Source organism: Polyergus mexicanus, unplaced genomic scaffold (genome assembly GCF_030449975.1).
Source record: "Polyergus mexicanus isolate NDT 795.1 unplaced genomic scaffold, iyPolMexi1.0 SCAF_3, whole genome shotgun sequence".
NCBI lineage: Eukaryota > Metazoa > Arthropoda > Insecta > Hymenoptera > Formicidae > Polyergus > Polyergus mexicanus.
In genome coordinates, this window is record NW_027223323.1 from 312,143 (window position 1) to 337,261 (window position 25,119).

Consider the following 25,119-nt stretch of genomic DNA (forward strand, 5'->3'; position numbering starts at 1 on the left):
CCTACACTATTCGATCTTCGCGAGCCACTCCTACCGCCATCACCATCAGCGTCGCCACCGACACGACCACCACGATCCCCGGCTAGATTCTGAGATAGTTCGATCGTAAGGAAAGTACGTCGGGTAAGAGATCGAGAAGGTGGAATCTACACTCTCAAGACCTACCGCCAACTTTATTCCGAACTTAAGAAATGGCAGAGCTAATGAGCTTTTAAATTATTCCGTCGCACTACGAAGAAGGGGCGTCTACATAGGATCAAAATTGGCAAGTGGAAAGGAAAGGGTATAAGGACGGGTAACATGAACAGTGAGAAGAGATCATAGATACCGCAAGGAGGTAAATGCATTTCGTTAAAATATCATCCGGACTTTGCAATGACAGGCACACGTGACTCGCAATGAGACGGACAAATCTACATTACAATTCATTTATTGTCGCGATTGATCTTAGTAATAAAATTGATTTAATATTCATCACAGTAATTAGATCATCTTTCGAGTAACATACGAGTTACGTTACGTTTCATCTGAATATTTTATCAAAATTTTTCTTTTTACATTGTTAGATTTTTTGTTACTTTTTAAATTAATTGCATCAAAAATCATAAAATAAAATTCACCATAAAACTGACTCGAAATGTTGTAATAGAATTAATAAAAATTTTGTTCATCTTTATTATAAAGGAGAAAAATAATATAAACGAATACAGCGAGACATATCTAAAAAAAACGACAAAGCATGTAAAAGTAAAAATATTGACATGACTGAAGGGTTATATATACAGAAATCTCTGCGAACGGACCGTATGGGACACCCGGATGACGAATCGTTCTAATAACCGTGAAAGCCGAAGAGCTTTTCGTCCTTTCCTTCAAAAGATGTTTTATTCCTATCGATCATTTCACCGGACATCATCGAGATTTCTCTTCGATCACTCGTAAAGGGGCTGAGTGGAGAGTAGCAGATCAATGATTCGAAGCTAAGGTTACGACCAGCAATCTGATTTATGAAAAAGACTGCGAAACAACTAGTCGTCACGATGTCATAACGATATATTTCACTGTCAAAACAAATCTGCGTGCTTATAGGTGATAAAGAACCGAGGGGTTTACGTGCTATAACTCGCTGATGATTTACCGTAAGTGGAGTATAAAACGGTCTCTTGTTTGTTAGATCGAGCTACAAATACTCGTTAGCTTTTCAAAAGCTCGATAGCGAAGAAGATTTACATTTGTATACAAAGCAGATAATAAGTAATAACTCTGTGCAATCTTTTTGCTCAATTTTGTAACTTTAATTTTGCAATTAAAATTTTATTATATTATATATCCTAATAACTCTTTAAAATATAATTAAAATTATAAATTTTAATTACAAATATTTACTACAAATTTATAAATGTCTTCGCATGGAATTTTTTGACAATCAAAAATATTATCAAATCAATTTCAAAGTTTCAAATCAATCCTACCTTGAATGAAAAAAATCGAATCGACTAAGCGCAAAGTAAATCTAACGGAAGTGGATAAAATATACGTATCAAGCTGTTTGTTAGATCGAGCTACAAATACTCGTTAGCTTTTCAAAAGCTCGATAGCGAAGAAGATTTACATTTGTATACAAAGCAGATAATAAGTAATAACTCTGTGCAATCTTTTTGCTCAATTTTGTAACTTTAATTTTGCAATTAAAATTTTATTATATCATATATCCTAATAACTCTTTAAAATATAATTAAAATTATAAATTTTAATTACAAATATTTACTACAAATTTATAAATGTATTCGCATGGAATTTTTTGACAATCAAAAATATTATCAAATCAATTTCAAAGTTTCAAATCAATCCTACCTTGAATGAAAAAAATCGAATCGACTAAGCGCAAAGTAAATCTAACGGAAGTGGATAAAATATACGTATCAAGCTGATACGTACTCCGAGTATTGAGATAAAGATTTCGCTCGTGGATGGAAAATATTATTCTGCAACTTAGATATACCAATATGAATTCCGATAGAATGTACGGTGAGTGCTCGGCGTTCTTCAGATCCGGAGGTCAACACAATAAAAACGCTCCACGAGACTGCTTCCCGGTAGATAAAGACATGAGAAAGGTTGCGTAACAACTCCAGATAAAGACGTAGTCGCTGAATGTAAAGGATAACCACGAGTACCGGTAGAACGTGGAAAGAACCACGAGATAAAACCAGTGAGAGTGAAATGCGGGAAAAAGAGAGGAGATAAACGCTGGAAAGAGCGAGGGATGAGGGGAGAAAGGTAGCACAAGATGCGATATATATATACATCTATCTCTGAATATTGGAATAACTCGAATGCCGCTTTTCCGACGTTTGTACCTCGGCGTCTCTATATACACGAAGATATTCGGGCGATTGCCAGGAACACGACATTCTTTACGGTTTCAGGGCCCTTTTTTCCCGCCGGAGAGGTGGAAAGACGGGCAACCGCCAACTGTATGCTGTAAACGACGGTTAAAAGCGACGGTAAGGAATTCCTCACCTTTTGTCGAATATCAAACCGGCGCGAATCGATGTCACCAGCTACGTTTGGCGCCGAGATTCCGCGCGATCCGCGGTTACCCCATCTTTTTTCATCGCCACGCGCTCTTTGTCTTTATCCAATGGCATGAAAAGCAGCTGTAATCTCGATTCAGAAAAGCGAGCGCGAAGAACGGGACATGCTCGACCGATCTCGACAAATTCATCGTCTCCCGTATTCGGTGATTGCGATTGGTGGGAAAATTGTGCCGTACGGGGATGAGAAAATCGAATTCCGTCAGACGTTTACATTTCGACATCTATTTCTGAACATTTCTCTCGTTCAGAAAACTTTGTCCCGGCGACATAAAATATCGTTAAATTATAAAGCCGAATAAAACTGTGAAAACTTCAATAACAGCCATTTGGTAAATAACCAGAAATAGTTTTCCGTAGAACATGCGAAAAATAATTTCAAAAACGAAACATAAACCATACGCGAAAAAAAACGCGATTTATATATATATATATATATATTTTTTTTTTTTCAGTATTTTTTACAACATGAAATTGAATGTGTCCCATATTTTGATGCAAGCGCGGTTTTGTGTATAAATTTAATAGCTATACATCATACATGAAACTCTGGTCAAATATTACGCAATAAAAAAATGGTAAATATACAATGTTTACATATATATATATATATATATAGAGAGAGAGAGAGAGAGAGAAAATAGATTGCTTTCTCAATAAAAAAAGATATAAAATCTTTTTCGTAAAATTTAATGTTAATAATCTGAAAATGCAACTTTATATATATCACGGATATTTATTTAAATTTTAGCATATTTTGATCATAATACAAATTTTGTTTTAGATTTTTTGCTGGTACAGATATAATGTAATGGTCTCTTTTAAAACATTCTAGGTATTTTTTTCTTTTTCCTTTCCCTCTGTTTAATGCGCATTACACAGCTATTTATATATATTCATATATTTTAAAAATACGGTTCATGTATAACATTAGTATTTTTACTCGAGAATATATTAAAATAAAATAGGAATAAGAATAAAAAAACCAAATATTATAGTAATAAAGATAAAAAGTGGAATAATAATATGGATATATATTTTAGATCCATTAGGTATATCTACCATATTTTTTATTTTCTGTCAAAAGCACTTCATCTCGTACATCGAGTTTATTTATGGAGTAAAATTCTTATCGAATGTGTTTCACCATATTGATGTTGATTTTATGTACTTTCCCCTAAAGTTCTTTTTCATTGTCTGAGCTCAAGACTACAATTTTTAACTCGTTAGAACTTATTGTTTTAAGACTTTGATATTGAGTTCTGATATATCACGTTAAATACTATACAATATAATGGTCTCTCTCTTTTCTCTGTATATAATATAAATTTATATTCTTCGATAATTGGTGTTTTAAAACAGCACATTTTAATCTGTACTGTACGTGTCATTAAAACTTTTTATACAATAGATTTATAGTAGTTAGCTATTATTTCTCATTATATATTCGTTTTCATCTCGTGATATATATATTTAATATTAACGATTATTTTCAGTTTCATAACTTTTGAAATATTCGTCGAGAAAAACCAACCTAATATAATTCAACTTAATTGAATTATATTTAAAGCGCGATTATATATATATATATATATATATATATATATATATATATATTTCGGATATCTAAAGAAAATATGAACTGAAAAGTCCTCGCTTTTTACATATAAATAAGTTGTTTTATAAATGAAAATATTAACACAGAGAGAAAAAAGAAAGAGAGAGATAGGAACCAGATTTAAATTTTTATGCGACGATTCGTATCGAGCAATAGTCATAGTATATAATCCGATAAGAACAATCGTGATTTATATTTCATAACTTACCGAAAAAAAAAAGATATAAAACAAAAAAAGATACGAAAAATGTCATCCCCCAGATATGTTCCTGTCATTACTACAAGTACTCTTTGAACGTGATTTATACTCGCGATTTGTCCGCGAAATTCCATATCCGAGTTATCGACAGATTCCTCGAAGGATATTCCATATTCTCGCATCAGATACTATTTCCGCTTTCGCATGATCCTACGAGAATTCGCGTTGGATTCGATCCCTTCGTCGCTGTAAGTCCGCGGCTGACCTCACCTTCCGCCGAAAGTCTCAAACGTAATACGCGAATTCGACGCGATTATTCATAGTCGGAGACAGATAATCGATATTACGTCAAGTAGACGGGTGGCGGTCGGTGCGAGGTCTCCCCGACGACGTCGCGCGTCGGGATTCCAACGTCGGAACGTTACGAAAATCGATAATCGTCGAACAGGTGCGGCTAGACGGGAGCGCCGTGCCGACGTTTGAATTATTCCCACCACCGGGAATGATCGACGTTTGACGTGGTTTAAAGCGCGGCCATTGTTTCCGATATGCACTCCATGTTCGATTAAAGTTATAACGCGTGTCGCGACACGCGACCAAAGAATTGCACGCCGTCGGCGATTGGATACGCCGGATGAAATATCGATCGATCGATTGTTTTCATTTTAAAACGCAATGCCTAATAAAAGAACGCGATAAAAGCCTGATAGAAGCATCGACGCGCTCGTAAAATTCACGTCGCACCACCCGCACATCGGAATTTCGAGGCAGACAATTGGAAATTTTTTTATTCTACGTACCTTGTACCTTGCCGTACACGTACGATACGAATGTATGCGAAGAAACGAGGCAGGCATAACTTAAGGCCGAATGGAATTTCTTCCCTTCGCTCTGTACGACGATTGGTACATCACACGCTATCGCTGGTAGAGCTATAATTCATTCTGGCAGAAAGAGCAATTAAATATTGTTGGATGGTATGCTGCTATATTTCAGTTTGGCTTGACAAACGTTTTCCGGCAAGCATAAGGCAAGTGGAGAACCGGAGTTTCTTGCATTTGTCAAGATTGCGAACGTTCATTCGTCTTATTGTTTGCCATGCCGTCCCCTTCGTCACGTCGGCTGGAAACGCCGACGAAATTCTGTTTTATCGAGCCCGCACAAACGCTTTGAAGCAAAGTGACGTGCGAATCACAATGAAATCCATTCCATATGAAAGTTAGGACAATTTTTCGCAAGATCGTGAATCGGTAATGGCTTGCATAATACTTATGCGTTGAAAAATATAATCAATTTTCTATCGCGGATCAACTAGTTCCCTTTAAAACAAGTTCAATGCTAATCGCTATCTTTAATATCTTTAGTCGATATATCACACACGATTATGAGAGAAATTATACGATACATTCAATGTCTCAGAAACAATCAAGTTCGATACGTTTGAAAATTCATGATATGCCGCCGTCATTTAATGATATGTTTTAAGTTTTGATATCCGCAAATTAAATACTCTCGATCACTGAATAAAATAATATTCATTGGCATTTATGATTCTTGAAATTTTAAACGAGATATCGCAATATTTGATCATTAATATAGTAGTTCTTCAAAAAATTAAAAATATTATGTAACAACGAAACAATATGAAATGAGTCGTTTAATTTCGAATTTTAACACGAAATATCCGAGGAAATTTCTTCGAAACAAATGTTAAGGTATAAATAAAGTATTTTATAATATACTAATAATTATTGATTCCCGTGTTATTCTTATTCCCGTCTCATCGCGTTATTGTCACGTGGAATACAATTAGGAAATTTTAACTAGCTCAAATTATGAAAACCTACCATCGAGAAAGGCACCGCAACATCTCCGATGTATATGCGATTATTATCGTTTTTTGCGAAAACACTTTCCAAATGCAAAATGCGCAGCCAGTATGAATTTCTGCCATCAAAGCTCGCATGCAATATTGACCGTATGTGCAGTTATGCGCGGCAAACAAATACACGAAATACTGTTATTTCCAAAATCATAAAAAAAAAACTATCCTCTCAGTAAAGCGATATTTACGATGCATAAAATTGCGTACTCGATATTTAAACTTTTTTTTTTCTGTAATTAATTAAACTTTTCATTTATTTGTTCCATTTATGCTGAGAAGGAAGCGCCAACTTGAAAGTTTCCACATAAATTTGTTTGCATCTTGATTCTTTTAATGTCAGTTTAACGCGCATTTATAGTAAAAAAGAAATATATACGCACGCTGTTTCTCAACGTTTCTACAGTACATACAGCAAAATAATGTAACTTCGCTATATAATTATAATTAGATGCAATGTGCCAACAGGTTAGACGAATTATATCACCCTACAATTCAAAGAGTTACGAGCGGAAGCACTCGTGATATAAAGTGCGATACATTCTAGAGATGTATTCTCAATTGTACAATCAACGCCTGACGCATCGACGGAAATTATCGTGGGAGCGGTAATTAGAAATTTCTGCTTTGATAGGATGCATTGTGTATGCGTGCACAGTCGCCCTACGTTGTCACTATAATTATTACTAAACAATGTCATCCAATGTCGCTGTTGCTGTTGCGCGACGGGCCTTGGCAACAATGCCGCGTCAAAGCAATGTCAAAATATTAGCTGGTAGTTGCGTTTGAGTGCAATGATCATCTACGTAGCAGAAACAAGGTTTCGCGTTTGCAAATTGTTTGACGTCGGAAAAAAAAACGTAAGAAAATTAGTCGAAGAAATGCATCGATTTATCGCAAAGAGTAGCGGAATGATAATATAATATTTCGATCAATCGGGAACAACGATGGATGAATAGGACAGGAATAAAGAGTAAAATAATGTTTACTTGTCAATAGCGCGAGGAAATAAATGTTCGATCAAATAGATAAATTTGGCGATCGGTTCCAAGTATCGAGATAAAGAAAATAATTCGATAAATTTGTTAATCGATTCGTTGAGCAAGTTAACTGGTTAACCGCGCCGACACCAGATATATCGGACTCTCTGTGCAGATGGCTAATTATAAGCTAAACTATCGACAAAATTTATACATCGGTATCGCTTGCATATGTTACGCGTTCGCTTACACTGTCGAAAACGACGTTGCGTTATTATCGTTAACCGACCTGCCTGCACGCGGTTATAATCCGTCAGTGCGTTGCAACTGACGCGTGGATATGACCAATTCCCCGTACGCGAAAGCTCGGACAATCTAGCCGAGCTAATAACAGCAAAATTTCTACATTCGATCCAAATATGCATTAAAAATGTAACATACCACATGTGTACTCACAATTTGCAACTATTTACTACTTACATATTATAGTGCAACATTATTATCACGCACACGTGCATCTCTCTCCATTTTCAAATGCAAATATTAGATTTATTAAAGATTGTGTATACATCGAGAAAGAAGAGATAATCTGCTTATGTATTGTATATCACTCTGTAATATAAAAATATTGGCTTTTATAAAACGAGGCTTCTCAGAGCTTGAAAAAATCTCAAACTCATTTAATTTAAAATATATCACTGAGTAAAGTATAATCTGACATCCACGATTCATACGTGCGTATCATCCGCTTGCAACATTGTTATCACACCTATGTGTCATAACCGCGAACAAGCATCGAATTGGCGGTGTTATAATTATCGTTAAACAAGCCGCTTCACACGTGATTGTAAACCGTGCGCGGGTGTCGCGCAGCTGTCGCAACGAACCGACGATTCCCGCACCTGCGAGCAAAGCTCGCGCGTCAAAGTCCTAGTGAAGTATTATCCTGTGCATTCGAGTGCAATGATTACCGATGCAACGGAGCGAGACGGCCTCGCTTCGGAAAATTTTGACGGAGTGCCGCCGCGAATGCCAGTAAAAGCTCCGGAAAAATGGATAGTGATGGAGAGACCGTTACGGTAGGTAGGTAGATATAAATTCAGTTTTCCCCGCGAACTGAATTTCATCGTATTAAAGTTTCGTACGCGAATAGCAGTGTGACGAATATCGCACAAATATTTTTGGCAAAAAACCGACAGCTCGTAGCTGCCGTCCCAAATTCACGATATCTATCCCCGAAACGATTTTACCATTTCCCTAGCACTTTATTAGAACGAAGCAATGACGAAATAAAAAATTATTTTTTTTCATTGATATTTTATGTGAATCAGTAATTAATTCAATTATTAATTTTTTTTAAATCAATTATTAAACTCTGGATTAAAAGAAGCTGAATCGAAGCAAAAATTATAACTTTTTTTTTACTCAAGAGATAACAAATGGCAATGCAAGAAACGTTCCGAGCGAAAGCGTTCAGCAATTATTGTTGAGAAATGCTGATTACCCTATTGAAATAGAAAACGCTAGTATTACTTGAAGTTCGGGATATCCATTACACCTCTGGAAAATATTAAACAAGTTGCATTTTTACAAAGAATGCGCGTTTAAGTATTGATCGTTAAGCTCACTCTAAAGTATTCGTGCACCTAATGATAAATTTTTCACCCCTAATTCATGGAAATTATAATTTCACAAATATTCTTCATTGGTATAGGTAGTATATATTAATATCGTGTATAATGCGGGCATTAATTATTTCAATGTAGCCTCGTACAAACGGCAATATAACGCATGTCTCACATAATATTAAAATACATAAAAATGTAATATCGGGATATAGAGATGCGTTCGTTAAATTTGTACCTTGATGAATTCTGATCGACACATAATACTTCAAGGAATCGATAATATTGAGACGACCTCAATCTTCGGTTACAAAATGGATCGATATGGCTTTATTAGACTATACATTTGCGAGTAACTCGATCACATAGATTTCCAAGATGTTGAATAATCGTGAAATTACCGGTATCGGTTTACGTCACGTAACGAATAGTTTCATCTCCTTCGATAGGATGTGTACACTTGGATGACGAATTAGCGATTAGCGTGGCAGAAAACGTTGAGGGTGTCGCGGGACGAGCGGCGGGGATATGGGAAAAGGAGGGGGAAGGGAAGAAATCAGTCGCGCTAAGTAGGATTTAATGGGACGCCCCATTCATTAGTACACGGCAGCAGTTATAGTAGAGAAGGCCTAGGCTGACTATTAGTAATAATTTAATTATAATTACGAAGATGTAACGTAATATTTACTCGTAGCGTAAACGCTACGAATAATTCGCGGGTAATTTCAACGAGAAGTATCGATGTCGTTTTTTAATTTGCCGATACATTTATAAAAGAATCCGAGTTACCAATGACGCCGGTCCTTTTGAAGGAGTGTACGTTGTATATACACGAGTCGCTAGATGAAACTTTACTGATTACGAACGATAACTTTTAATTTACATTTTAGCGACGCTATGTTTCTTATTAAAGTATCTTACCAACGTCGTATGTACCTATAATTGAGTCGTTAGACTGCCTATATCCGTTCCGTTTCAGATTAGGATCTGAATAAAAAGGACATATCGATATATACAGAAGAGATATACATGATGGCAGTTAATTGCTTCCATTTCCGTTTCTCTGAGCGATGTAAATTATACGAAATATGTATTAACCAAAAATGTAGTTTCATATTTCATACGCAGATGTTATTTACACAGATGTTATTTACAGATAAAAAAATATCAAAAATATGAGAGCTGCAAAAAATAGTGGTTCTGTGGTAGCTAAAATCTGAAAGATATATCGTGTAACTCTATGTTTGTTTAAAAAAACATAATCCAAATAAGTTAAAAAAAAAAAAGGTAAAGTACCCTCTTCAATTTAATTTATTATTCTCATTCTACGTGTGTGAAAAATCTGCAATTAAGTAATATCACATGTAAAATATTAAAAGTACAAAAAAAAAACAACGAAAGATTTATGTGATTACGGAAACGTTAAACAGTTTTCACAAAACAATCGTCACGCAAATTTCAACTCTTCTAAAAATTGCCTTTAATCTCTGCAATTTGAAGCCTGTCGTCCATTATATAGGTCGTACGGGTCGGCGACACCGATGACAACAAGAAAATGAACAATATTTTTTCGTTTCCCCGACATATCCACGGTACTTTGCCAACGAACGATTTTCAGGCACGTTGCGAGAAGCTTTTAGAAAATCACAGTCCGGAGCGAGTATGAGAACGTGCGTTGTGTGCAATCCCGGAAGGAAAAACGAACAAAGAGGGACGAACCGGGCGACCGAGTCACGAGGAATAATAAAGAGCGGAGAACGCGAAACGTGTGTATGAGAATCAAGGAAAGGGGGGAAAAAGTCGAGAACGCCGGGGAGACGGCCGAGTGCGGGATAGTTTGGCCGTTTAAATCACGATTTTTCTGGCCGCGCCGTCACTCGCAGAACCCGCCGATATGTACCGATCGATGTCGAACAAGGCCATTTCCACGAATCTACCCCATGCTCCGCGTGACGATTGGGACTATATATCGGGCGTGATTAATTCACCTTTTCTCCTCATTGCAGATTATTCTTACCTCTCCGTTTTTAATACTTCGTACATCAGACTTGTCTTCCGCAAGGAAAATCACGGGATTACGAAACCGTCAAGAACGAAATAAGCCGCCTACGTATCTGTATTACGAGAGAGAAAAATACGGACGAAAAAAGCGACAGATTACGAGAAAGGTTGAGCCACTTCGCTTAAGCTAGTATTAAGCACATAAATAACACAATAAAGGGAGACGCGGGAGGAAAATAAACGGAGAGGAAAGGGTGAAAGACGGGAAAAGGACGCATTGCTCACCCTTTATAGTTAACGTACCGTAATTGCGCAACGCGCGCCACCACATGGTAATGGATTAACTTTAAAAAAGAGATTCTAACGTTGTTTAAGTCGTGCAAGGGAAACTGACTTCTATTCTAAGAGATAGCAAAATGCGCATGGCAATTAATAAATTAAATTGGTTCCTTGTTGTTTCATGAAAAATTTTCAAAACTTTCTGAGTAAATCTATCGTTTATTCGTGTTTATTAAGGATTTCGATAATCACGATTCAATTAACGAATGATATAAATATAATATAAAATTATTGACTAATATATATTAATCTTATAAATTATACACATATTAAAATAATAAATTAATAAAAAAAAATATCAGTTTTATTTATACAGTAAAAGCTTATATACAACTATATAACTTAAACCAGTTTAAATAAAAGCTTTTTTAAGAGAAAGATAAAGTTGAAAATTAAAAAATTTAAACTATTCCAGGCTATACATATTACATTTTTACCAACTGACGTACAACGGATTATGATTTTCATAATGTATAGAATGTACAATATAAAAACTAAATACTTTTCATGAACACTTTTTATATAAGTCCATCTTAATTATATATTGTGCATAGTATCTCTTAAATTTTTAAGAGAGATATATGTTTGTTTTTTTTTGTCCATTTATTGAAAGATGACCACGACAATTGAATAGCCATTATTAATTGTTCGCGAAACAATTCATATGCGACTCACGAGATTAATGATTGCATATGAAACCCATACGGATCTATCTATTCAAATCGACAAACGAATACGAATGATATTCTTTGCGCTCGGCGTGATTTATTGCGATCCATAATAGAGCTTCCTTGGCGCGGAAAGGTTCGTTAGCGATTGAAGTATCGGCAGCATCCGTGTACTGTATTATTCACTTGCGTCCCAATCCGGCCGTTGCCCCGAGCCATTGCTACGAACATCGTATTGGGCCGTTTAGCTCGGGCAACCGCGAATCGATATCTGGTTTAATAGCTGACCTAGCCTCTGAAGGGAAAAATTGAATGATTCGGTGAACCTGCTCAGATGACGCTATGGAAAAATACTGAATCACGTGCCGTATCGCGCGTTCTCCGCAAACGCGCAATCACTATAGCGCGCAAATTAGGAAATAAATTACTGTCCGAATATAGAACAGCTATTACGGCTTTAAAAATTAATCGATTCGTCAACGTATCAAAGTAGATACGTGAGCATTTATAAAATGCTGTGTGTATGTGTTAAAAAATTTTATAATAATAATAATTTTGATATAACAATTTTATACATATATATATATTATTATTATTATTATTATTATTATTAAATAATGCAAAAAGCCGCATATTGTGTATATGGTATATACATAAATATACAATTCAATTAATTAATTTAGTCGTAACACAATACTTTATGCAACTACAAGAATCGTAAGTTATTCAGTACATGAATAAAAGATATATATACCTCTCACGCTCCTAATTGAAATTCCCACACATTTGTCTGCTTAATTCGATTATAATTAGTAAATTGACAATATCATTTACGACACTAATCGATTTTAGTCGAAAAAAATTACATTCCATTTTCCTTATCACGATTCAATACACATGGAATTTTCTCATCAGCGTAAATTTACTTCGTTGGACCGCGAGACCCGGCCTTACTATCCTGGTTGCTTAACCATAACTCTCGCGCGTACGGGCAACCGTGTAAGCTCTACATCCGGGCAGCTTTGTTAAAATAAAAAAAAAAAAAAATAGCATATTGTAGGATATAAATTTATGATAACAGAAAAACAATTTTGCGAGCATCACAGAGAAAAATGCTTTGAGAAAAGATATGTAATTGATATTATAATAAGTTATATAACTCTCAATTAGCTTCATTACACTAAAGCAGTTTTAATTGATTTAATTTCATAAATAATAGTTTGATACAAAAAAGTATTAACGTAACAATTCGAATTTCTAATAATATTTATATTGAATTGCAAATATATCGCAAAAATTTAAATTATGTGCGATCGGCGTGATATAATTCTGCACTTAACTGTACCTGCTTGCTCGCCGTTTTACTGTCAATAAAAGAGAACAAGTGACAAATTAAGCGTCACTATACGGGCTTGAAAACCGCAGTCAATTTATCGGGCATAATGGGGAGCAGGGAAGCGAAGATGAGTGGTGCAAATGTGTCATCAGACTATTTAGCGAATAAAGCTATTCTTTAATTCATCATTGAGCAATTTTAAAATCTAGCGCAAAAAAGATATCGCTTTCTCTTTTACAATGCAAATTCAATCTGTTTAGGAAACCGATTGAGCTTAATTTGGCGACAATTACATGATTCCTAAAACCCGTAGTGTAATCATTGCCATTTCCTGAGAAATAAGACATACAAAAATTTAACTCGAACGAATTATAACTATTTATTTGCTCTACCGTGAGAAAGAGGCGAAACGTTTTGAGGTGAAACCCTGGCACAACGTTTCTCGCGCTATCATTCATACCGCTGAATCGTGAACGTGCATCGTTATCCATGCAGAATCTTTATTTGCCTCGCGATGCGATTTATGCACAAAACGATAGCAAAGACCGGGATTCGAATAGAACACGCCGTTGCTGATCGAATGCAGCCGTAGAAATTTATTATAACTATGCGTCGTTTATCGGGCGATACGCGCGTGACACATCGTATGCAAGGTAATCAATCACAATGTTACTTTGGTTATCACCGAGGAAGGAAATTAACGATTTGCATGATACAACAATAATGGCCCATTTCAATTTACAGATATGAAATAATTTTGTATATCTACCCGTCTGTCTCTCTTTCTCTCAGAGAAAAAAAAAAAGAGAAAAAGAGAGAAAGAGAGACAGACCGACAGATATATGAAAATTTATTTCTACATACTATATTTCCCGTTCAGTACGTTTAGCGCGTATTATCAGGACTTTTACTCTATTGTTCTTTGAGTCAAAATGACAGCAGAATTTATCGGAGAATTTATTTATCTTAAATTTACCAGTATTATATTTTAAACGAGCTTTCTATTTTTTGACATATTCGACTTTCGACTGTAAAAAAGAAGCCGCATCTCAGCAAAATATATTCGCGCTATCATTTACAGTACTAGCGCGCATATATTGTACACTGGTATCAGTTCGCGTAAAATATTTGCGCATCTCTGGATACGACAAAAAAATTAAAAAGAAAATGAAATAAAGGAAGAGGAAAGAGGGACGTAAAACGAGGAAGAGCTGCAAAGGCACGAGAAAATGTCTGGTGTAGAAATGGCTACATGAGCGTGCTCCACTTTCCACGCTGATACGGCATGTCCGCTGTGTAAAATAAAATGCGTCCACAGCGCACTTTGCCGCGACCGAAACTCTCAACTGGTCTACGGTATTTTTTTCTCCCATTTCGTTTCCGTAGCAAATTGGCCGCTACTATACCGTTTATGTCGCGTTTAATATTGGTCCGTACGGTAACGTTAAAAAGCGATAAAGCTTCAAGCATGGCAGATATTGTAATTTTTGTGTTTTAAATCGCGTAATGGTCGCATAAAAAAATTTTACAATAGTTCACGATGATCGATAATCTCATTCTACCTATTCGCGGCGAACTCTTTTATATTTTTTCGCTTGTTCGATTCGTATACGGCCATATATACGTTGCACCTTGCGTTTCGCTACAGTATCCGTTAAAATCTTCTCACGTGCCAAATGAAGGAACAGGAAAGTGTAGCGTGATACAAAACTTCGACAAGTCTCGGGTTTAACCGACTAATTTCTACGGATCGGAATCCTGGGCAAAAGTTTCGGCTGTACGGTGCTTTTAAAGCTATGATTGTCAGTTTAGCTTACCTAGTTTACTGACTTCATCTACCTTCCCATCGAATGAGAGTATATCTATTGCTAACTAGTTTCAAACATAAACAATAAGAGATCTTTGGCACGAATTTCCTTCTATAAATTGCAATACATCCAAATCGTTGCACGAATCTATTTTATCTGTTATTGATCTTTCTCGAAATTTATGCATAGTAATAAAAATCACGTGATAAATTTAAAATAAAATCACGATAAGTCATATTAAAAAAAAATTGGGCTAAAATTCCTATATTTGTTTATGAATTTAATTAAATTTTAATCTATGATCTAATAAAATAATAATAATCTTTTAATCTATGAAATTATCTCGTTATTTTTTCTTATCTTATGATTTTCTTTATTATTTTTTAAGGCAGATTATTAAAAAATGATTTTACAAGTTGCACAAAGAAATATTCAATCTGATTACTTTAGTACCATTACAAGAACGATGACCCGACTTTCCGGGCTCACGCTAGATGACAATAAACGTATCTGGCTTGTTCCTGAAATGAAGCGTGCACGGTGGCAGACGGAAAAGGGGGCGAAAGAGTAAAGCGCTTATCCCGGGAGCGCGATCCTAGTCGCACGTGACAAGGAAACTCTCGTCGGTCGCGTTGCGGTCACAATTTCCAAACTCGCGCGACTACCCCGCGCGAGTCCCTTATTTAGGAGAAAGTGCTGTCCCTTCCCACAGGGGCATCAATTTCTCGAGATGCCCTGAAAACGCGCCATGTACCGCAACGTTTACGTGGAAATTCCGTGCAGCGCTTTCCCGGCTAACTTGTCCCCAGGAACCAATAAGATGTATCTCAATTCTCGCGACACGGACGTCTCCGCTCTCTCCTCTCTTCCCTCTTCTCGTGTTAACTTATTTTTCCAATAGCTGCTTTATTACGAAGTGTCAATAATAATTTACACGGCCACATCGATATCGATTATTTTATTGCTTTTGATTAAACGCGCAGCGCCTTGCGAGCAATATCGGCTCGTTATTCACCAGCTAAATATGTAATATACCATGTTGTACCCAGATTTTTTTCTACATCACTGATTAACTACTTGCTCGCGACTAATTTTCTTACTCTTTGTTAACTTATTGAATGAGTAATCTTTCAAAATAAATATAAAAACTTGTAAAGTATAGCTTTTTGTTTTAACAGCGTAATATTTATATAAAAATAGAAAAAAAAATAGTATTTCAAATTATATCTTTAAACATATGTATGTTGTATCACAATCAACAAAAGATATTATATAATATTTGTAATTAAAAAATAAATTGCAAAGATTTATGCTTAGTGTATATTGAATCGAAAATTGATGTCGATTTATATTATTTAATCAATATATAACTTTTCTACATGTTCTTATTATAATTTATAAAATTATGTTCTTTTTTATAAAACTTTTCTCAATTTTTACATTTTCTACTTGATTTTCTACATGAAACACAGGTTTCCCGGTCGACTTTCTTTAAAATTTGGATACCTTCCTTTATATTAAAATACATAAATAATTTTTCACGAGAGAAAAAACTTGCTCGAGATTGCAAGCTTGAATAGACAAATAACCGAGCTATTTTATCTGCGTAACTTTACATTAAAAGGGATCTCATAATAGAACGTAAAACCGCCGTGAATTCCACGACGAACTTCACTGTCAAACTTGTTCTTAGATCGACACTGTCAATTTTCTCTTCGAGAAAGAATTTCTCCTTTACATAGCGCTTCTGTCTGGTGCTTTCGACCAACGACGAAGATATTAGCGCAGTTCCTAGCTGGTTACAAGGCTAGGAACTCACCTTGGGGTTACACGCCACATGGCCCGCGGCGCTATTGCAGGAATACTTAAAAGGGGTGGCTAAAGTATGCGCGTCCTTCGTTGGAGAAGGGAAAGAGAGGGAGATTGAACATACGAGCTGTTGCGACGTCGTCGTTGGCCTCGATCTCGTCGTCATGCCGATGCCGTCTCGCATACGGATTTTCAATAACGTCTGTCTAGCTTCTCGTATTAGAAAGAAAAGCACGCGAGCAAAACGCACCCTTCTAGAAGAAGGTGCGTGGGCACGATCAAGTGTTCATACGCGCCGATTTTATCTCGGTCTCTGGAACTTTCTCGTTTAATATTAAAAATCGTGAGATAAATAACTCGACGTATTATTGAAGAAAACGACAGTTTTATGCAAAAGCTAACGTGCCATGTGCGTTGCGACGTATACTATAAACTTTGGCAAAACTTACACTTTATATTACATACTGACGTGTTGACTTAGCAAATTCCGAAAGTTAAATTGACAATAGATCAGTTCTTAACTCGTTGGAGGTATATCAAGCTAGACATATAAGGAACGTAGTATTCTACCACAGTGTATATACACATTTGAAGTTTGGAATAAATTATGTAAGTAGATTATAACTTGTATTATATGTATACGTTAATCGTATGGATTTTTATCTGAGATGTTTATTTAAAAAGGATTAAATTCAGTGTGTTTTTAAAATAATTAAGAACACTGGCCGAAAACTAACATTTAAAGTTTTAATGATGTTCCGGTATATATCTGCCTTGTCACTAATAAGGTTTCCGCGGAAAAATTAATTTCTTCTCCCTTTTAATGTCTCCCGTAATGAGTATTATCAAGGTGCGAGATATAATCTAGCTATATTCCCCGAATGTGCGGGATACTAAAAACATTTTTTTGGGGGAAAAAGGTCCTTCCAATTTTCGTCACCTTTCATGCGAACGGCCGACTTTTATCCTTGATTACTGTATTAAGCACTCAACTACTTTTCCTAGGTCGTTATACACCACCCTCGTAATGGGAACCCAAGCTAACGAGATCTGGCAGAGCGTATAAGGAACTTAATGTCGGGGCAAAATAGTATTAAAAAAAAAAAAAAAACAGATGGCATTCTTATCGATTTTACAATGGCTACTATGTGTGCCAAAACTGCACAAAGTTTGATTATCTTTCTGCAGAATTCAAACAAGAATATTCAAAAATAATATTCGTAGTTCAACATTTCTAAACTTGCATTGATTAAAATAAAAGGAACAGAAATGAAAAAAATATATTATTAAAATATATTAATAAAAGTTTTCAAACTTATTATTAAAAATTAAATTTTTCCACATGCATTGTTTAAAATAAAAGGAACGAAAATAACGAAAATATATTATTTATGCTAAAATCAAACGTTGTCAATGCATATAATACAAAAACAGAACTGTATGAATAAAACATTCGCTCTAAATTGTCAATAACGTGAAGGGTCTTGAAAAATTTTCCGATTTCACAAAATGCTACCAGACACGCAATAGCGTTTTCGATCAAATTTCTTCTCCATCGCTATTTCGGTCAAGTGTTACCTTTGTACTTCGAAATATTCCTACGCGTATTTTTCTTCACGCTTGTGACAATGATCGCGAAGAGATGATAGATGGATTTCATCCGGTCGGCAATCCTCTTCGCAAAGGGATGCGTTTTCGTCAATACGAAGAACTGCATGCAGCAAGTAAATGGAAATTTTAAGTGCACTCGCCGTTGAAATGCGCCCGTCCGTCTATAATGGTGCACGCTAATGGCGTCAATCGCGCAACAAAGATCTTTACTTTTGTCGTGCAGAAACGAGTATTGTCGGATTCGCGATGCAGCGAGCGCAATTCAGATTCTCGCAAAACGGCGGGAAAGAAATTTCCTGCCTCGAGCTAATAAAAACGTCGCGCGAAAATGCCGCCGTGCCAGCAACGGTCGTCCTATGCAAATGGGTCGTCGGGACGCAATGGCGGGGCAACAGTCGGGGTACCTCGCGAGAAATTTTCGCGATATTGGCATTCGCTCTGAGTTTAACATTGAAAATATGAAATTGTTTCGCGGATGGCTGGGCGGATGACTGTGCGTTTACGATGAAATTTCAAAGCGAAGAGAATGTACGCGAGCGCGGCGTAATTACCAGCGAATTAAGCATAGCTACGCGCAGAATAAATTCACATTGGAAGCGGAAAACGCGGGAAAGGAATTCACAACTTCGCATTCCATCCTTCTGATGCCGGAATGCTATTAATTTTCCATAAATACGACGGATTCGATGCCGTTCTTACAAAGCGCGACATTGTTCGCTTGAATATTTATTGTGCAGTAGCATAGATGCGATGATACGTGAAATTTCGTTCGCGACATCCAAACGGTCAATTGTAATTAATAAATGTTAAACGAAATATCAAATTATATAACGTTTGTTGATTAATCATTGTTACACGTTTCATAATTAATCGATTCGAAGTGTATAAAGTCAGTGTTTTTCGCGCATGCACGCCGTGTAGTAAAAATGCCTGTCGCACAGCTACATATTGTATTTCTTTTAGCATACTATTCTTACATGAAAGATATGTTGAAATTTATGAGACTTTAATTCACGGCAAGGAAAACTAGGATATTTCAATAAAACTCTATCGAGAAGCTATCGACACAGGTGTCCTAATTCCAGCTAGATCTAAAAGTGAATTAATAGAGAAGAAAGTGAGTCACGTGGCTGCGTTCGAAGGGGCGGGAAGGATGCAGTTTAACATCTTCTTATCTAGAATTTTTCAATCTCGCGAGCCACTTGCGCGAGAAGTACGGCTCACGATAGCGGAAAATGAATGCCCCGGCGCATAAGTGTATTCCCGTGTAGTCAAGAGACGAGGGTGTTAGTCACTCGGCCTCACGTGACTACGGACTTACATGTCGGCGGGCGAATACCATGGCGGCCTATCTAGAATCTTTCAATTTCTCATACTTTCGTTGTACGTGCGAGAATCGAATCGCGGTTACCGATCGCTTAGAATCGTGCGCTTGTACGCAAAAATATGAAGCCAGACTCGATAATGGTACTTTATATTTATTTGTAGTCACGTATAGAAGATATCAAGAAACAAAACGCAGACATACTACAACCTGAAAAATGTCTCGAGGCGCACAATATGTAAGATAAGTGTATAACGCGCGACGATATTTATGATACAGTAGGGCCATAATCGTAACCTGCCTTAAAATCGCGCATTTTTTAAAGAAGAATGTGCATGCTTCTGCTCTCATTATTTCATAATCTTCAATTAGCTCGCGCGGAAAACCGCAATTTCGAATTCCGCCGCATACATTTTGCATGCATGCGTATTAAGTCCGTCCCAGCATATAAAAGCGTAATTACTGTAATATTCAGTAAATATACGCGTGTAATCCAAACAACGGAACTCTCGGTAAGCTGATCATCGATTTGCCCATATTATGTAAATTACACACACACACACGCACATATATACAAAAATTGCTTGTAGAAATTAATTAACGCAGTTCAATATAGGTAAGTTCTGTAAATGAAATTTAATAATGCATTACACGCGTATTGATGAGATAATTTTAGTTTCTTGGCATTAACATAACCAATTTCAAACTATGATAAATATCACAAGCATATTTAGCAGTTTTAGAACTAAAACTTAATTGCAAAAGAGCCGAGACAAGATTGAAGAAAGTCTCTTTCTTGGATCTGACGCTTTTTTTTTTTTTTTTTTTTTTTTTTTTTTTTTTTTTTTTTTAAATAACGGAGACAGTTCCCTTTGTGTCGCGCGCCAAAGTAAACGTCCGACTACTGCTAATTGCGGGATAACGTGCCTCGAGGTCGCGGAATATATTCACGATAAGGTCGTAATTGCATGACCTCAACAAGATCTCGAGACGAACGAATCCGACGATCGCGCGTACTATTGAAAATGAAAAAGAATGCGCACGAGATTATATAACTAATGTCGAAACGACGGATATAATTTCTAGTTTTGCCTTCATAATTGTTTTACAATAATTTTTAATGAATAAAGAAAGAATAAAATATTTTCTATTACACTGTGATATATATCTTTCGCGTTTCTAAATGATCGTGAAACTAAGATCAAAACAATCTTGCTAAATAAATCGCTGCGAAGACCCCTTTCTCTGCTTCTCTCTTTTCGCCAGTTGATATCTGGTTTTAATTCTTTGCGCCTACCGCACCGGAGAATATATATTGTAGTAGTGACGGACATTAACCAATTAGCGCCAGCGCTACACACCCTCTTTATCTTTCTTCGTACTTACTCCTAAACGCCTCGCAGAAAGATGCTTCGAAACGGCCGACTATTTTCGGCGCCATATGCCAACGAGATACGCGAGTGTCGGATCTCTCGCGGTTCGACGAACCTTTAAAGCGCGGACGGATATTATTTCTGTGTAACCCCACGCCTTTTTCTACACTCGAGTATTAAATATTTAAAAAAAATATATATATTATTAATAAATTATAGATAAAACATACTATTCGTATTAATATTATTTATTATTATTGAAAGATATATTTCAAAATTTATATTTCTATTCAATTATTGTACATCTCTTCAGTTCTTTCCCTCCCTTACTTTATCTCAAAGACTCGATACTAATTTGATTAAGATAAAGGGAACGATGGAGACAGCAAAGAGTTAAAGATGAATATTTCAAAGATGACGTCTGTCTCGAAAATATATCATGGGATTGTTAACCAAATTACATGCCGATCAACTCTCTCCTTCAAGAAATCTCATGATTAAAGGCATAAGTAATAGCTAGAAATGTATTTATTACAAAGCTCTATGTAACTTTGATACGCTTCTGTCCTTGCGCTTCATAACTGATAGTTAAATATTCATGTACCTATACCATGACGAGCATAATTGAATATTTATAGATGTTCGAGATAAAAGGTTTGTGTGTGTGTGTGTGTGTGTGTGTGCGCGCGCGCGCGCGCGCGAAAGCTATATTTCTATTTTCCGCAATATTCTATGTGCTTTAAATCCATTGAAAAATTACACATTTATCAGATAAATATAATGAATATCTTAGGCATATTTATAATTTGGTATGCATTATTATACATAAGTATTATCAATCATGCTTTGCAAGGAGAAGAGAAAAAGAGAGAGCGTGTCACGATTTTCGATATATTTTAAATGTTAAATAAAATAAGATCTAAAAGATCAAGAAGAGAAAATTTTATAATAAATATCATATTATTTTATCTATGATATTATAAATAAATGAAAACAGTTATGTTTGGTCTCTGCATGTCGAATATGTAACGCTTCTCTACATTAATCTAATTTCTCGACCTCGTTACCCTTTATACTAAATTTTAAAAAAATTTTTTCACGTACACAATACATTATCCGCGTGTATATTTTTCTTTTTTTTTTTTAGGTTACCAAAAAATCTAATTTACTAGGAAATAAAATAAATTTAAAATGGGGAACAAAAGAGAAAGAAATTTTCGCAAAACGCGGTTTGAAATGTTGATTAATATTGTCCTCTCTCCCTTTCTTTTCTTCCCCCCCCCTACCTCTCCTTCTCTCTCTCTCTCTCTCTCTCCCTCTCTTATATATATATATATATATATATATATATATATATATATATAAAGTAAAATAATATGCGTACACATACGCCAGGATTTAATTAAAATAGCCTGAATATGTAATTCAGCAATCTCCACATTATTTTATCCTCGAGCGATACATTTCTCGTTTCAAGAATAGCCACTGATCAATAGTTTCTCGGCACATTTTGCGTCAAAAAGTTGTTTAAATAGGGCAATCATAATTACTTACCGCCAGCTAACGTGCGAAGTTACATCTCTCGTTCGACGAACACAGTTTGGTAGAATGGTCTCGCGCGCACGCACGCACACATACACACACACACACTTACACGCACGTAATCTCGACGGACGACAGGGGTGGACGAAGACCAGGTGAAGTTCGACACTGTGCAAAAGTTACATTAGATTAGGTTAGGTTTGGGTCAGGTCACGTCAACGCCAGATTAAATCGAGAACGATCTATCTTTTCACCTCCGCCCTTCACACTCGCCGAGAGATCGTCCTCGTCTATCGCGAGAAAATTTACGCGCGTCTTGACGTCATTACTTTTATTTGAACGTCAATCGACGCACATTCGATCGGCGCGCGAAATGACGCAAATATTGTCTTTTGAAAGAAGACGCGATGTATTGTAGAATCGTTGTAGATCCTTTTCGCGCTGTCGTCCTCGTCGCCGCGATATCCTTCTCGATGGAAAACGATACGCCCCGTTATCGGATTTTTCATTCGCTGGAACGTAACATAGGTAGAGGCGGAGAATCTCGATAGACGGCTGCTGCGAGCTTCGACGACGATAGTTTCATCGCGTTGCTCTAAACATCTGTTGGGCGGGGGGAGGGGAGGGTGGAGGGGTCTCGCGTGACAAGCTTACAGCGGTGCGTGATTACCTGAATCGTGCTGCTGATCAAATAACGTGGTAAAGCAGCGCTCTCGATATTCCAACTTCGAGTTTATCACAATTAAAAAGCGATCAACGCGGGTTTAAGGACGACTGTTTAAAATCGAGACGCCTGACGATGACGATAATTGAAAACGCTATTCGTCGCGAGTGCACTCTTTAAAGTTTTCATATTATATATATATATATATATATATTTATCAACGTGTCAATGTATACGTACGAAACACAAGGTGACCAACGTGGTAAGTCTCGCGCGTGGCGAGTGACGTATGCGCGCACGCACACAGTTGAACCGCGACTTGCGAGGGAGCGCGCCACACGACCTTAGCCGATGCGCGGTTCGAGTACGACTGAGCGAGCGGACTCGACTCGAGCTCGGCGGGCCGAAAGCCACGAGCCGCGTACAGCCGACCGGTGACGTCGGACCAATCAGCGTTGTCCTCTACGCGAACGGCCCGATACTCAATGATTGACTATATACAATATTTATACTTCATGCACATTCGCGTACACGAACGGCGCTTCGCGTATAAACGAATCGATCATCTTATTTTGTCTTCAAAGCGAGATAATAACATTTTCGGCATATTTTGATAAGATTCTAGGACTCTTAGACGAATGTCAAATAAATAGGTAAATATTGCAGTATATCATTGCATCTTTATCTCTCACGTTATAGCACGAGTGACGAGCGTTACCGCTACATTCGTTTATTAAAGTAACAATCGTATCTTTCTCAAAAATCGAAATATTTTCCTATTGTTTTCTTAACTATATATAAATATTAATTAAAATAATTGTTGACCGAGAAATATCTTACGCATTATATTACTTACATATTATTTACTCGGCGTTACGAATTCTTTCACGCTTGAAGACGCAACTATCGAACAGTCATGATGCACGAATATTTAGATGCGATGCGCTTGAGGCCCGCAAGTATGTACTATCTTCAAGCGTAAAGGGTATTCGTCGAGTGTGCTATGTCACTATTTATCACTATCATTCGACTCTTTGTAAAGCCCGCAGCGCATGCACACGGTGCACATACGCGGTGTCATTTTAGATCGCACTGAGTGTCGCGGGATTTCGATTCGTAACCAAAGTGGCATCGCGGTCCTCCGCGCTATTTGCTCGCATCTATTGACCGCTTTCTTTCGCGTAAGTGAAAAAATGGGCGCGTGTAAATCGATATCGAGAGTGCCAAATAAAGTCACATACCGTGTGACCGCTTAACGTGTTTTGCGGTGTGCGCGATCGTATTTCACGTTGGCACGTTGCCGTACGTTTTGAATAACGGTCGCGCGCGCGTATACCGTAGCCATTTTGAGGAGACAAAATTTTTGAATATCGACACAATATCTCAATAATTGATGAACAAGATACGTCCGAAAAAGATTAACGTTCAAACTTCGTTCGTTCGAATTGAAAGAGGAAAAAAAAGAGATTTATATTGTGCGCGCATCACGGGAACTTTTTGACGATTTTAGCTCCGCTTTTGTATAGCGACAGAAAAAATTCGCATCTCATACATTGTGTTACATGCGTTCCTCGCGTTTCTATGCGAACGTCGAAATAGACGATGTGAGTATTGAACGCAATATCGCAACGATATCGTCGTGACATGTTGTTCAAAATCATTATTATATGACCATGTATATCTTTTTCAGTATTTTTATTTTCCTGCGATAGAGTATGCGTGTGAAGTTGAAGTGAAAGAGAG

The 25,119-nt window shown here is 36.6% G+C and overlaps 1 protein-coding gene across 6 annotated transcripts in view; it reads right to left on the reverse strand.

Annotated features, from left to right (window-relative positions):
• The window catches only part of Ddr (discoidin domain-containing receptor 2), a 166,235-nt gene extending 141,979 nt beyond the window's left edge, over positions 1-24,256 (reverse strand). For 4 of the 6 annotated variants that reach the window (XM_070292832.1, XM_070292836.1, XM_070292837.1 and 1 more), the window contains exon 1: positions 22,725-23,548. The gene's annotated coding sequence lies outside the window, so the exon portion shown is untranslated. Of the gene's footprint in view, positions 1-22,724; positions 23,549-23,616; positions 23,725-24,232 lie in introns of those variants that run through there. The other 2 variants (XM_070292833.1, XM_070292835.1) reach the window with 2 other exon arrangements.
• Between the last annotated feature and the right edge of the window lie 863 nt (positions 24,257-25,119).